This window comes from Pseudophryne corroboree, chromosome 2 (assembly GCF_028390025.1).
Source record: "Pseudophryne corroboree isolate aPseCor3 chromosome 2, aPseCor3.hap2, whole genome shotgun sequence".
NCBI classification, from domain to species: domain Eukaryota; kingdom Metazoa; phylum Chordata; class Amphibia; order Anura; family Myobatrachidae; genus Pseudophryne; species Pseudophryne corroboree.
In genome coordinates, this window is record NC_086445.1 from 214,374,021 (window position 1) to 214,390,750 (window position 16,730).

The 16,730-nt window shown below is 45.6% G+C and overlaps 1 long non-coding RNA gene across 1 annotated transcript in view; it reads right to left on the reverse strand.

Moving 5' to 3' along the window:
• The window catches only part of LOC135050661 (uncharacterized), a 64,153-nt gene extending 48,063 nt beyond the window's left edge, over window positions 1-16,090 (reverse strand). The window contains exon 1 of the long non-coding RNA XR_010241726.1: window positions 15,638-16,090. This is a non-coding gene — a long non-coding RNA (uncharacterized LOC135050661). The remainder of the gene's footprint in view (window positions 1-15,637) is intronic.
• Window positions 16,091-16,730: the final 640 nt, after the last annotated feature.

Below are 16,730 nucleotides of genomic sequence, written 5' to 3' on the forward strand. Positions count from 1 at the left end.
GTCTTGAAGGTCTATTTATCACCATCTGCATCTGATGATGCGGATGACAGGTGATAAAATCGACCAAACTCGCACTGCGATAATTGAGTACATCGCATGGATGTATCAATTATCGCATGCAGGGACAGAGCTTGCAGCCAGGGGGCAGGGAAAGCTGGGCAAAGGGTGTACATCACAGTGCTGCCATGTGAATTTGCCAGCCTGCGCTGGCAAAATTATCACAGGGCTCACTGTGGTTCTTTTTTTTTTCATAGATTTTTTTTCCAGTAAATTTGTCCACATCGCATTTCCTATTATAAGTATGGGGAATACAATGTGGCTTACTAATAAAAAAAGACAATTAAAGGGTTTGGAGCAGTTTTTCATGAAAACGGCTCCAAATGCCCTCTAATACATTTGAGAGATACTTAAATAATGTGAAAAGGGTGTGAAAACACAATTTTTCATATTATTTTAGTAAAAATAATGTTAATAATAGGCCCCTTGGAGAGAGATAAAGTGAACAGAGATAAAGTACCAACCAATCAGTTTCTAACTGTGATTTTTTACACACAGCATGTAACATGAAAGGAGTTGATTGGTTGGTGCTTTATCTCTGTTCACGCTATCTCTCTTCAGTGCTTAGTGAATAAGCCCCCTAGTGCCTATTGCTCAGATACGGGGGCCAAAGTGATACTTTAGACACACTTTTTATCACTTAGCAGTTATCAACCTTCATCAGTCCACTGCGTCACTTTAGCTGGGATGTGCACTTTGATTACATCAGATGGAGTTCTTGTTGATGGTAGCCAGATATGTAAGACTGCTCGTCCAGCGCTGCACTTCCATTCTGCGACAGCCGGCCTGTGACCTATGGTGAGTCATAGGTCACGCACCGCATGTCGCATTCCCGCCCACTCACACACTCACTCACTCTGCTGCCTAGTGAGGTCCCAGTGTGACAAATTATTATGGGTGCTTGGGGCAGGGGTGTGGAATTACTAAGGGGGAAGGGGGGCAGGTGTGTGGAATTACTAAGGGGGGAGCTGGTGTGTGGAAATATGAGGGGCATGTGTGTGGAATTACTAAAGGGGGAGCTGGTGTGTGGAAATATGAGGGGCATATGTGTGGCATTACTGTGGTGGGGCCGGTGTGTGACATTACTGGCGGGGGAGGGGCAGGTATGTGGAATTACTAGGGGGGGGGGGAGATAATCTTATGTAAGTAAAACCTATTTATTTCTACTAATTTTAAGAGAAATAATAATAAATATCAACATATATTAAATATATGTATTTTTTTATTATATGTATTATATTTGATTAATTGCTCGCATGCTGGGGGCCGCCCAGCGCTCGGCAAAACCGCCCAGCATTCTGACCGGCGCTTCCCCCCATTTGACAAGCAGAAATTGCAATCGCTTTGCAATTTCTGCTTGTCAGCAGAAACTAAAAACGAGTCCTGCCGGCATTGGTGCATGTGATGTCACGCAGCCACCGCGACCACGCCTCCATTCATCCGCCTCCACCCACCGTTCAGATTGCCCTGCCCCCGCAATGCTCCATCTCCTTTCTGGAAACTAAGTGTTGCCGCCACCCCGCTACCGCCTCTACCTGATTGACTGGCAGAGGCGTTTGCTTTTCCTGGATCGCCATTTACGATCAACCTGAATTAGACCCTAAGTGCAGTAGCAGGAGATAGTATATAGATTCTGAAGTGCGCTCCTCTCTAACAGGATTCTGATTAAATCCAGCATTTGGTACATGTATTTTATATATTTGGAATAAAAATGTGATTTTATACAGTCACGTATCACTCAACGTCATTATGCTCTAAAAAACTGACAAACATCCATACAGCAGACCTTGGTGGATCCAGGACTGACGTGCAGTGACCAGCAGTCAATGAACATCTATGGTGAGTATAGTACTATTCATCTCACCTAGACTGCTTGAATACTGCTAATGCCCAATGCCGAGGATAGATGAGTTAGTGGAAAGGGTTTTGGTCACTGGCGTTTCTATAATGGGTGCAGTGTGTGCGGTGCACACGGGCCCCTGAGTCCAGAGGGGGCCCCCACCGCACACACTGCACCCATTTTTAAAATACTCACCCCTCCGAAGTCCAGCGCCGGCATCCGCACAGTGAAAATGGCTCAGCGGCCATTTTCACGGAGTTCTGCGCATGCACAGTAGAGAAATCTCAGGGAAAATGGCCACCACGCCATTTTCCCAGAGATCTGCGAATGCGCAGTAGAGTCTGAGCCCTCTTGGGCTCAGACTCTTCAGCGCTCCGGGCATGCCTGTGGTATGGGGCTGGGAGCACATTTGGTGGGACAGGCGGCATGATCCTGCTAGCACACCTGTATCGCTCAGACCATAAGAGAGAAAGTAAGTGCACCTGAAGGGTCGGGATGCCGCCCCCCCTTCCCATCCCACATACTGCTACCCGCATCACCTCTCATTGTTCCTAAGTGGACATCTGGGACACAGACATAGACTACAGAGATCTGGATCACAGGCTCTGCTATCAGTTATTGTGCCTCAATAAAGGACTATTACACAATACACTCAGTGTCATTTGATATTTCAAACACACATCACAGACACCACACCAGGCGAGCGCAGGTAGTATCCCACATTTACTATTGTTACCGAGTCTGGACAACTCCTATGACCAGCTACTCCCGAAACAGAGTTCTCAGACAAATCACTGCACTCATAGCAACATATTGTTTCATATGGTCAATATGCTATACAGGTTGAGTATCCCTTATCCAAAATGCTTGGGACCAGAGGTATTTTGGATATGGGATTTTTCCGTATTTTGGAATAATTGCATACCATAATAAGATATCATGGCGTTGGGACCCAAGTCTAAGCACAGAATGCATTTATGTTACATATACAACTTATACACACAGCCTGAAGGTAATTTTAGCCAATATTTTTTATAACTTTGCGCATTAAACAAAGTGTGTGTACATTCACACAATTCATTTATGTTTCATATACACCTTATACACACAGCCTGAAGGTCATTTAATGCAATATTTTTAATAACTTTGTGTATTAAACAAAGTTTGTGTACATTGAGCCATCAAAAAACAAAGGTTTCACTATTTCACTCACACTCAAAAAAGTCCGTATTTCGGAATATTCCGTATTTCGGAATATTTGGATATGGGATACTCAACCTGTACTACTTTGTGCCCTCTTAGATTTTTTTATTCTTTTCAATGCTTCCGATGAGTCTCTAGCTGGCTCATGACTTTCCAAGAGCTGTAGCAATGCTTCAGTTATCATTTCAACCAACTCAAGTGCAGAGACAAACTAAAACTGTAGAGGGCCCTAGTGCCCCTAAAAACATCTCTTTGGTATAATCCACCAACCAAAAGTCAGCTATTGCAATAACTGTAAACATATAAGGGGTTAATTATAAATTGCACTTCAGTAATTGTGTTTTCTTTAAATGTCCAAAAGTAAATATATATTCATATGGATGTGTATGCTTTTGTGCTTGAAGCATGGGGAAATCAGCTATTTCAAATCCACAACACGTTTTTTATGTGTATCTTCAGCTCACGGACTATTAGGCTCTTAATTCAATCCCAGTAGCTGCAGATTCTGGGTCTTCTGTGAAAACGCTCATTTCAAGTCTCCAGTTTATGAGTGTGATTCATCAAATGTACGCGGACAGCCCAACATTGCACTCTAACAGCAGCTGCATTAACAAGTAATGGCGTTTTCAAAAAATCACTCCCCGCATGCATTGTATAAAACATGATTAGTTGAATAATAAAATGCATTCAGCTTCTTTCCTTTATAGACCTGGTCGTTTTTGTTCAAATTATTCTGTGTATCAGGTTTTTTAACATGGAAAATTGCCTGGGAGGAATCTGTATTTTCATGATTAATTTCTTAGAAGTGCAGTGTACTGCTTACACAGGACAAACAAACAGCACCTTAAACATTAAAAATCATGTAAACCCTGGGGGTTCTTTATTCAGTGTTCTTGGACTAAAATTCCCAGATAACATACTGTACACTCAGGGCCGATGAAAAAGTCGTATTAGAACAAAACAATGGGCGCTTGTGTAATTAATTAAGAGTGGGTATATACAGCTCTCACACCTGCTGCCTCTACACTGGCAAGATCTAGAGTTTTGCAACAGAAAAATTCAAAGGAATAAAATAGTAAAAGCAGTGCTATTGAGTAGCTGTGTATATTAAAAAATATATATTTATATACTTTATTAGTTAAATATATATTAAAAAAAATGCAAACTCAGTGAGTTTATACATAAAAAATAATAATAATCTGTGGCCAGAGAAACAATAAAAAAAGAAAGTTTCGACTGGTGTGCAGTAGTTATGGCATCATAATAAGCAGCACCGCACACCAGTCGGAGTGGGAATCGGAGCTTTAACCGCAAGGAGTGGTAAGAACTCAGGGACAGTAATAGATCCTTTGGAGACTTATGCTGGGTACACAGTGTATATCATCCAATATATCAGACAATATATAATTTGCTGATCACAGACATATTGCGTTGGTACTACAGCACAGCCGATGCCCGATATATCAGCGCATCTGGCTGTGTGTACGGGCCACCCGCCATTCACCAATACACTTGCTGCAAGGACCGCTGGTGACGGACATGTCGGCTGGGCAGGGCAATTTAAATACCCGCCCAGTCGTGATGACGCATCAAGCGGCTGATTGGTAAGTGTGTAGGCTTACCAGAAACGTCTTCCCGCTTTGCGGATATGGTGGTCTGCAGACAGATCAGGTAAGTGTGTATCCAGCCTATGTGTCACGATACAGTGCATATAACAGCGCCACATATATTATAACAGCGGTACTTGAATGCTCATCTGTTCCCACAGCTGTATTTAACCACTGCAGACTGTTACACTGAATAGAGGGCTCTATCCAGAGCTGACCGTAGATGTGCTAAAATTAGCACATCTACAATGAGAATCTTTGACATGCGGGGGGACACCCAGCACAGGGCTAGTCCACCCCACATGTCAAGTTCCTCCCCCCCCCCCCTTTCCTCCGCAGAGGTGCAAAAGCATTGCACGGCGACAATGCTTTCACACCCAGTGAGTAGCTCCCTGCCTACGCAGCCTAGCTGTGGTGGAAGGCAGCTGTGTGTGACGTCACCCGCGCCCCCCCGACGGCATTGAAATGCTGCTAGCACGCCCCCTTTCACCTCATGACCACCTCTGCCTGTCAATCAGCCAGAGGCGATCGCATTTGCATCACACTGTGCACGCACATGCAGTGCAGCCGCTGCGCATGCACACTACACAAAAGGCTTCAGGCTGCGATTGCTGTCGTTGCAGCAATCAAATCTGAATTAGGCCCATAGATATTGGGACCTCTCTCTATAACATACTTGGTAAATGGAGAATTATGTTGAAGTTGGCCTGGAGGCTTACCATATCTTTGCAAATACATGCAACTGAGATCTCTGAATTATCTACTGCCATGTAGGTTTCAAATCCTGCTGCTAATGTCATCCCGAGTGCCGGGGAATGCCTGTTTTTTGTTTCGTGCTCAGAATAAACACTCCCTTTCAGGTACCTGGATGACAATACTAATTAGATTGAGCAGTTACCAAATTTCTTATTGCTGTTCTGAGAGTCATGAATGGGACCAGGATAAAGATACAAATATTCCCAGTTGGCGCTTAATAATACATATGCAACCAATAATAAAAATTAAACACAATTTATTCACATATAAAAAATTCACATAACCTCCCGGGGGTTTATCTCAATGATTAATACAATTATTAAAAACTTATTTTAAGAAATAATTTGCAACAATTGAAAACACACCAATACACCATAGGTTTTGACAAACCAATTGTTTGGCTAACTGGTGTGTTTTACATTACAGTAACCTGCAAGCACAGAAATTAATAATTAATAATTAATTAATTTTACTTTTGTTGTCCTGTTCGTGTGGCTTTGTATATCATTATACACATATTTATACATATGTATATTTTTGTAGTATGTCAATATTAGTGTTATAAAAAGATTAATTGTAACTGACACTTTTATATGTTCTTTTTTATGCAACCAATCCATTGCATTGAGATGTGTGTGGTTATATAGTTCTGCCTGTTAGCATTGAACTGGGTTGAATATATACATACACACCTGTTGTATATGGTAATTTGAAATGATAGAGTGATTACACCTGGCATCCAAGTATGCAACTGAATGATCTACCACCATGTCGTTTTCAAATCTTGTTGCTGATGTCATCCCGAGTGCTGGGGGATACCTGTTTTTTGTTCTTATTAAACAAGACTGGTTATAGAAGGGGCTGCACATGGGAGGCTGCATATTAACATCGTACAAGTTGCTGCTAATTCTGGGTGTTGTGCTAATTCCTGCTACTAACAAAGCTCTGCATACACTGCAAAATTAGCTCATTAACCAGAAAAAGTTTTAAACTGACTGTATTCTTCATAATGAAATCTCCATTGGAAAATATATCACATTCAATATCAAAGAAAGCCTCCTGTTAACATAGGGGGTCATTCCGAGTTGTTCGCTCGCAAGCTGCTTTTAGCAGCTTTGCACACGCTAAGCCGCCGCCTACTGGGAGTGAATCTTAGCATATCAAAATTGCGAACGAAAGATTAGCAGAATTGCGAATAGACACTTCTTACCAGTTTCTGAGTAGCTCCAGACTTACTCGGCATCTGCGATCAGTTCAGTGCTTGTCGTTCCTGGTTTGACGTCACAAACACACCCAGCGTTCGCCCAGACACTCCTCCGTTTCTCCAGCCACTCCCGCGTTTTTCCCAGAAACGGTAGCGTTTTTTCACACACTCCCATAAAACGGCCTGTTTCCGCCCAGAAACACCCACTTCCTGTCAATCACATTACGATCACCAGAACGAAGAAAAAACCTCGTAATGCCGTGAGTAAAATTCCTAACTGCATAGCAAATTTACTTGGCGCAGTCGCACTGCGGACATTGCGCATGCGCATTAGCGACTAATCGCTCCGTTGCGAGAAAAAAATACAGAGCGAACAACTCGGAATGACCCCCATAGTTGTAAGCACTGATAGTTATATTGCAAGTATGCAATTGGATATTATTTTTATTGTTTCTCTGGAAACAGATTATTTCTTAAAAATGTTTATGATTTTTTATTAGGAGTACCAGTGGGTGCCTGAAGTATGGGGTCACTACATGCTGATGATGAGAATGGTTGCCAGCACTAGCTAGTCACTTCTGATTGGCTGTGAATTCACCACTGAACCAATAAGGGTTTCTACATTGTTCATGCATATACAGTGGTGCAAGTAGAAAAAATGTCTTACGGGTACTGTGTGCGCGCACCTTCGGCGCGCGCACAAAAAAAATGGGTGTGGCCAAATGCCACATGGGCGCGTGGCCAATGAAAATGGGGGCGTGATACACATATGGGGGAGGGGCAGATACACGTATGACCCCAATAGTGCCAGATACACGTTGCCCCACAGTGCCAGATATACATTGCCCCACAGTGCCAGATACAGAAATGCCCCCAGAGTGCCAGATATACATTGCCTCGCAGTGTCAGATACACGTTGCCCCACAGTGCCAGATATACATTGCCCCACAGTGCCAGATACACATTGCCCCACAGTGCCAGATACACAAATGCTCCCACTGTGTCAGATATACATTGCCCCCCGTGCCAGATACAGAAATGCCCCTACAGTGCCAGATATGCCCCCAGTGCCAGATATCCCCCAGTGCCAGGTATACATGCCCCCCCAGTGCCAGATATCCCCCAGTGCCAGGTATACATGCCCCCCTGTGCCAGATATCCCCCAGTGCCAGGTATACATGCCCCCCTGTGCAAGATATCCCCCAGTGCCAGGTATATATGCCCCCCAGTGCCAGGTATATATGCCCCCCAGTGCCAGATATCCCCCAGTGTCAGATAGAAATGCCCCCCCAGTGCCAGATATCCCCCAGTGCCAGATAGAAATGCCCCCCCAGTGCCAGATATCCCCCAGTGCCAGGTATAACATGCCCCCCCCCCCTTCCCTGCTCACCGCTGCCGCTGGCCGCTGCCGTCCTGTGTGAGGGAAGGAGAGCGCAGCCTGTGCCTCTCCTTCCCCTCAGTCTCCGGCGGGTGTCTCACAGTTTAATTCAGCGCCGATACGTGAGCCAATCAGAGCTCGCACCGCGAGCTCTGATTGGCTCACGGATCGGCGCTGAATTAAACTGTGAGACACCCGCCGGAGACTGAGGGGAAGGAGAGGCACAGGCTGCGCTCTCCTTCCCTCACATCAGCGGCGGTGCGAGGAGCGGCGGCCCGTCGGTGTGGGTACGGCGTACCCACGGCTAAATTCTTACGGGTACGCCGTACCCACCCGTACCCGCCCACTTGCACCACTGTGCATATATTATATGATGTGGTGGGAGTATTTAGAATTTTGAGCAAAACATTTAAGCTTGCAGCTTAAATTCCATTTTCCTTGACGGGGACTGCAAGCTTAAATGTTTTGATTAAAATATGAACCAAATCCTCTTTGTTTATTATGGTGAGTAGTCTCTGTGATTTTTATTTAAATAATGTGGTCACATACCACATGCACTCCAGATCTAGGAGTGCTGCGTGCAGTGGATCAATGCCTTTATCTATCTATATACTATATCAAAAAAATATTTTTCAAAATGAATGTGTACACAATAAGAAATTATATATACTGTATGTATAGTTTGTTTTTTTAACCCCTGGTTAGTTATAGGCGTTATATTAATTCTTTTTAAGACTTGCCATTTTTAAGATGAGCGATGGTCTTACAGACCCCTGCCTCTGTAATATCAGCTATTAATGTTGCACCAAAGTCTGATCTCAATTGAGGGATAGGTAAACCTTCCCAGAAATTGTGAGAGGTAGGAGGGGGAGTGGGGGGCTCAGAATACAGTGTGGTATAGCAGGAGTGCATAATTTGCACAATCTGGGCATTAGTAGTTGTAAGTGTACCATCAGAAGTCTTGAGGGAGTGAATTAACATCGGAGGCCTTGTAATAAATGTGAAAGCAATTTGCCTGACTTGTTACCAAATTGATGGAATCTAGCGTTCTTCTTAAATGAGTACCGAGACTCCATTTTGATGAGCAGGCCATCAAAAGCTTGTTTAGCAGCATAATATAATTTTTTATTATTAGTGGACAAGTCAGATTTATAAGATTGATACAATTCTGTCAAGACAGTTTGGGCCTGAATATAGTCAGATTGTAAAGTTTTATATGAATGGGAAGTGTGGGAAATAATTTCACCTCGAAGGACTGCTTTAAAAGGTTGCCAAAAAAGTTGGGGTGATTCAGAGAGAGCATTGGAGTTGGTGTCATAATATGACAGCCAAGCTGATTCCAGTCTATCCCTAAAAGTGAGAGAATGAGACAAGGAGGAAGGAAACCTCCAGGTGCAAAAGGAGCTTCTGTCAGTATGCAATTGTAAATCCAGCCACACCACTGCATGGTCTGACAGCACAATAGGTTCAATCATTACTCTAATAATATTGGGCAATAATCTATCAGAAATTAAAATATAATCTATTCTAGATAGTGTCCCATGTGCTGCTGAAAGGCTGTATATTATTTTTCTATGGGGTTCAGAGTTCTCCAAACATCAAGCAATTGCAACATTTGTGCAAACCAAGGGACACCTGTTTTGGGTGGACATCTACCTCCAGCACGTGTGATCTGCCTATCTAACTGGAGAGAGGTGGCAATATTAAAATCACCACCTGCACTGAATGTTATATCATTAAGTGGAGTAAGGATATGCAATAATTTACGCAAAAAGGAGGGTACAGTATCTTAGTATTTGGGGCATAAATATTACAAAGTATGTATGGACGACAGTCTAATATTATTTTACAAAGTATAAATCTACCCTCTGGGTCTGCAGTCATAGACGTGAGCTCAATGGGAATGGTATTTATAACTAGTATCGCCACACCTCCGGCTTTGGAGGTAAATGGCGAAGATGCTAGGACCTTCCACTTCAGAGTATTAAGCTTCAGCATTTCAGAAGCTACCAGATGCGTTTCTTGTAAAAACACAATATCGATCATCAATTTGTTCAGGTACAATAGTATTTTTTTCCTTTTCTGTAGAGAATTAATCCCTCCTATGTTCCATGAACCTAGTTTAACTGTAGACATTCAGTACATTATGTGTAGAGTGACAACTGCCACTGTTAATTGGTCTAGCATAAACAGATACATTTCGCAAAGCATTGACGCTGACATATAGATAGAGGGGCAATTGGGGTAAAAGAGGGAAGGAAAGAGGTGGGGGGAAAAGAGTGAAAGAAAAAGGGTACAGTTGGAATAATCTGCACCAACCATAAAATATTGCAGAAGAAAGCAGAAGAACCATCTGACTAGCAGCAAGGCTTCTGGAGATTGCATAGCAAAAAACATACAACAAAAACATAGCATAGAGAAGTCAATGCGACTTCTGAAGTATAACAGAACAATGTTAATGTCCATAGTGAGGGTAGAGCAGGGCCTCGCTGGTCCCGCCAACAACCAAGTGAAAAAAAACACAGGAAAAACATTCAAGAAAAGATATGAATAAATCCTGACTGAGAGAATTTTATACTAGAAGCAGGGGGAGCCCTCAGCATATTAACAGAGTATGGAACCTGAAAATAAAGCATGTCTAATCAGATATAAACCTGAGCAAAGTATATGAGGATCCCATGGCAAAATACACGTTGAAAAATTAAACTGGAGGCAAAGTCACACCATGGTATACAACAAGAAGCAACCAGGCAGTGTATTCAGGTATCTCACCAAATAAACCAACTGTAAATGAAATAAACACCGTCACATCAAGTATCTTCATGGTCATCAGAGGAGCGAGCATCACCATCTTCCTATTTTAAGAAAGCCTCTGCGTCAGCTACAGTGAGGAAGTCAGTCAATGAAGTCCCAGTGTAAATTTGCAGGCGTGCAGGGTATAATATCAAAAATCTAAACAAGTTTAATGATGTTCTGAAACATTTTAGGGGGGTCCCATGTTCTGAACTTGAACCACAAATTATTTTACTGGGTATGTCAGTATACTGGGCATATTGTTTAAAAGATAAAATAAAACTGGTGCCAGAGACCAAATATATGAGGTGACAGGGTAACAGAACCCCTTGAACTCCAACCTTCCTGTGCTGAAAGAATATAAAGAACTGTCTGGAGCCCAGAGAGGGACAGATGCAGGACACTAGACTGTTCCCTGTAGATACCAGACCCGCACTCCCATATCACTCGATATTGGCGGATCTTTCAGATAGTTGTAGCCTCTATGCGGTTGACTGACCGGAAAATCAGGCATGCAGTATCATCTACTGTAGCATGGCCATCTGACATTATATTTTCTAAGTTGAAAGGCGGCACACTGGGCAGTGTGAGCCCTACTGTGGCCGACCGATGGACATTTCCTCTGTTCCTTCACATGGGAAGGCATTCAAGCATACCCTTGTCTCCCCCATTCTTGAAAAAAAATCTCTGATCCTAACACTTTCTCTAACTACTACTCATCTCTCTACTCCCATTTGTTTCCAAACTCCTTGAACATATTGTATACAACCACCTTACCTCCATTCTCTCCTCCCACTCCCTGCTTGATCCATTTAAGTCTTGCTTTTGTCCTCTCTTTTCTACAGAAACTGCCCTCGCTAAAGTCAGCAATGACCTCCTTACTTCTAAAGTCAAGGGCCAGTACTTTCTGCTCATTCTCAACCTCTCTGGACCACCCTCTTCTCCTGCAAATACTTCACTCCCTCGGTCTGTGTGATGCTGCCTTTTTCTGCCTGCCCTCCTACCTCTTCAACTGTTCTTTTTCTGTCTCCTCTAATGACTCCACCCCCCCCTCCCTCCCACTTCCTCTGACAATAGTTATCCACAAGGGTCTATTCTTGGACCTCTCCTATTCTCCTTCTATGCAGCCTCTTTAGCTGAGCTCACCTTCTCTTTTGACCTCCAATAACATCTCTATGCTGATGATACTCAGATCTTCCTCTTCTCCCCTGACCTCTCCCCTTCTTTCCTCACTTGTATCTTCAGCTGTCTCTGCTATTTCATCCAGGATGTCCTAGTGCTTTCTTAAACTTAACATGTCTAAGACTGAGCTGATCATTTTCCCACCCTCCTAAATAACCTCAACTCTCACAATTTCATTATCTATTAACAACTCAACCATCTCCTCAATCCCGCAAGTGCACTATTTTGGAGTTATCCTTGACTCCTGCTTATCCTTAAAACCAAACATGCAGCACCTTTTGCACTCCTGCAGTTTCCATCTCAGAAATATCTCCAGGAGCAGACCTTTTCTCGCCCTCGAAGCAACTAAGATCTTCAGCCACTCACTGGTCACCACCAGACTGGACTACTGCAACCTAGTCTTGTTGGGCTCCTTGCCTCCCACACCTCTCCACTTCAGTCTGTCTCAGTGCTGCTGTTTCGGCTCATCTTCATCTCCAAACATACTAAATCTGCCTCCCCTCTCCTACAAACCCTACACTGGTTGCTCTTCCCTTTCAGAACCCAATTCAAAGTTCTCACACTCACAAAGGCCTCAAACAATCCTCTCCTATTCACATCTAAGAGCAGGCGATAGAAGAGATATAGTTGCATTATATGTGGATGATTTATTAATATTTTTGTCTAACTATGTTATGTCCATGCCTATAATCCTGGAAACAATTCAAACCTTTGCGGTGTACTCGGGCTTTAATATAAATTGAGGAAAGTCTTGTATTCTTCCATTCTCAGGTAAAAGTTTTATGGGATCGCATATAAATCTACCTTTTTAATGTGTTGATTGCTTTAAATATCTAGGCATCTGGATAACAGAATCCCTGCAAGATTTTGTTTCTCTTAACATACAGCCACTATTCAAATACCTGAAGGTCAAGACAAAATTGGGTAGGAGAAGACCAAGCAAATAAATCGACAAGTATTTTGATATTGCGGGCTAATATAGGACATGCTTCTTTGCAACACTGGTTGCTAGGAGTCTTTCCTGTATAGCTCCAGCTATTGTTATTCAGGTGGTTAAGATTTGTGGACAGGCAACTAGATTAATGGAATATGAGGGGTTAGACCGAGATGCTCCTCTGGTAAACTCAAAAGGGCTGATTGAGTTGGGATACCTGCAGTTGGGTAATGCCTGAAATCTTTTTCCCAGCTGCGAGAAGAATTTGATGTGTCAGCTTCATTTTTCTATAGGTACTTGCAGCTGAGACATGCACTATCCTCCCAATTCAATTAATCATCTTCACGCATAAAAGATTCACCTGTTAAAAAACTCTTAAGGGACCATGGCCCTGGCATGCTAGCGTCCTGTATTTATAGTTCATTGACAGAGGCGTAACTAGGGTAGGGCGACTGGCGCCTTAGCAGGCCCAGGAGAGGGGGGGCGCCACCGGCGGCCAGGGCATCATGCCCCACTCGCCCCCGTCACGCCGAAATGTGAGGGGAGGAGAGTGCAGCGTCTCTCCCTCCCCTCACCGCAGCTGCCAGCACTAGCAGCGCTGCGTGTGTCCGGTCTCCGGCGGCGTTAGCCAATCAGAGCTTGCGGACCGGCTCCTGATTGGCTGCAGGTCCGCGAGCTCTGATTGGCTAGCGAACCAGTGCCACACAGCCGCCGGAGACCTGGAGCGGTGAGGGGAAGGAGAGGCGCTGCGCTCTCCTCCCCTCACATATCAACAAGCGGTGAGTGACTGTGGGGGGGTGGCTTACAGTGGGGGATGTATCTGGCACTGAGTGGGGCATGTAACTGGCACTGAGTGGGGCATGTAATTGGCACTGAGTGGGGCATGTAACTGGCACTGTGAGGCAATGTATCTAGCACTGTGGGGCAATGTAACTGGCACTGTGGGGGCAATGTAACTGGCACTGTGGGGCAATGTAACTGGCACTGTGGGGCATGTATCCGGCACTGTGGGGCATGTATACGGCACTGTGGGGCATGTATCTGGCACTGTGGGGCAATGTAACTGGCACTGTGGGGCATGTATCTGGCACTGTGGGGCATGTATCTGGCACTGTGGGGCATGTATCTGGCACTGTGGGGCATGTAACTGGCACTGTGGGGCAATGTATCTGGCACTGTGTGGCAATGTATCTGGCACTGTGGGGCAATGTAACTGGCACTGTGGGGCAATGTAACTGGCACTGTGGGGCATGTATCTGGCACTGTGGGGCATGTATCCGGCACTGAGGGGCATGTATCCAGCACTGTGGGGTAATGTAACTGGCACTGTGGGCCATTTTCAGTGGCCACACCCCTTCTGGTGCGTGGTCACACCCCTTCTGGTGTGTGGCCATGCCCATTTTTTCCACCGCGCGCGCACATGCTTTTTTGGGTGTGTTTTTTTTGTGTGGGGGTGGGGCATTTTTCATCTTGCCCTGGGCTCCGAAAACCCTAGCTATGCCTCTGTTCATTGATAAATGTCTATTATTGGGATGATCTTCCTAAGCTCAAGTATAAATGGTAGGGTGATATTGGCCCAATGAGTGATGAGGCATGGAACTTGGCGCAGGTATCCCCTCTGAGGTGCTACAAACTCAATTAGATTTCAGCAAATTCAGATGTTTATATTACATAAGACATATCTCACTCCGGACAGACTAATGAGGTTTGCTGGCAGAAATTCGGATATATGCCCAAAATGTGCAAGTGTCCCAGGAACTTTTTTGGCATTTGCTGTGGGAATGCCCCTTGGTGGGTGCCTTTTGGAGTACATTATGTTGTGTTCATTGGCAGCACTGTGGGGGCATATAATGTGTATCTGGCAGCAGGGCCGGTGCCAGGGTGTTCGGCGCCTCCCTGCAAACTATAAATTTGTGCCCTCTCATACTTTACAAAGGGACAGGTGCGCCCGTAGCGCGTGTCAAAAAAGGGTTGTGGTCTCACAAGGAAATGGCATGGGTGACAAAGGAAGTGGGTGGCGGAAAAGCAGAGGGTGACAGTGAGATAGTGGGTGACTGGGGAGGCAGTAGGTGACATGGAGTCAATAGGTGACAGAGGCAATAGAGAGGTGGGGGCAACAGGGAGAGGCAGATGGTGACATGGAGATAGTGGGTGACATGGAAGGCAGTTGATTAGATGGAGGCAGTGGGTGACATGTGGGCTTTTTATATTCCTCCCTGCTGTTTCCTCTTTGCCTGCGGCTCCCAGCAAAACCCACGACCGCCCCTATCGTCAGTAGTGCCCACAACCAGTGACACTGGCCCCCCTCACCCCCTCATTGGCAGCACCCGCAACTAGCAAGAACTCCCCCCCCCCAATACCATCCACAGCACAATAAACTCGCTACCCCACTACCCCCACCGGAAACACATGAAAACCCTTCCCACTAATCACTGCTGCTATTGTTGCTTCTGCTGCTGTGTGAGGGGAGAACACAGCGCGCGTCTCTCCTGGCCCTCAGTGCTCAGTGAAGTCCGGTCTTTGGCGGCGTGTATCTCAAATGAGGCTGCCGATCCGCGAGCTCTGATTGGCTAATTATCCAGAGCCTCATTTGAGATCCATGCCGTGCTGGAGACCGGACTTCACTGAGCATTGAGGGCAAGGAGAGACGCGCGCAGGAGAGGCAGCACTGCTAGTTACTTACCTGAGACTGAAGTCCGTGGTGTTATCTCAGAGACCCAGTCATTTATGCAGCAGCTGCAGGGGTTAGAGTTCTGTTCTGACAGAACACACTGGCTGCAGGGACCGAATACAGCGGACGCAGCAGAGAGGTTGCGGGGGACAGGATCCTGGCTGAAGGGGAGAAAGGGCTGTGACGACAGATACAGCGGTCACAGGGGACAGATTACTGAGTAAAGCAGGACGGCTGCTGGAACAGGCTAAGAGGCTGTGGGTATGGCTGCATGGGATAAGGGGGAAGAGGACTGCGGGGACGAGGGAAGGGCTGTGGGGATGGATGCAGGAGGTCCTGTGGAGAAATGCCAACAGCAGCTGGCACTGGGGAGAAGCTGTGAGGGGCAAGACCTATAAGAGAGGTAGCCCCACAGTGCAGACATCCCGAAATGCCAGTGAAGTCCTCTCCTGCCACAGCAGCCTGGGTATGTTGCAGGCAGCAATTAAAATAAATAAATAAACTGCCTGAAAATGGCAGTGGAGACACATGACTGGGTGCCCCCACCCCAGAATCTGCAACTGCGCGCGCGTGCACACACACACATTAACAACACACACACACACATTAACAACACACACACACACACACACACACACACACACACACACACACATACTGTACATACATACACACACACACACACACACTTACTCAAACGCTCTTTCCATCCACTTACCACAGTCTGGCTGGATCTGCAGTAGGTAGCCTGGTCCCGTGTAGCTCTCCCCCCCCCCCCTGTTCGTGTAGCTCTGCCCCCTCTGTCCATGTAGCTCCAGCCCCTTTATGCTGACCGCTGACATTGTCACTGGGGATGGGAGGAGGAGGTTTCAAGCTGGCAGCGCTGCTGCCTTTCCTACAGTGACAGTCACGGCAGCAGCAGCAGGGGAGACAGGCGGCGCAGTAGCAGGGATGCAGAGCAGGGAGAGCGCCTCTCCTGCTTTGCACCTCCCTGCCCTGCATCCCTTTGCTGTGCGGGTAGCACCGGGCCTGTCTGGCAGCACTGCTGGGGACATAGACTGTGTATCTGACAGCACTGTGGGGGCATTTGTGTTCCTGGCAGCAC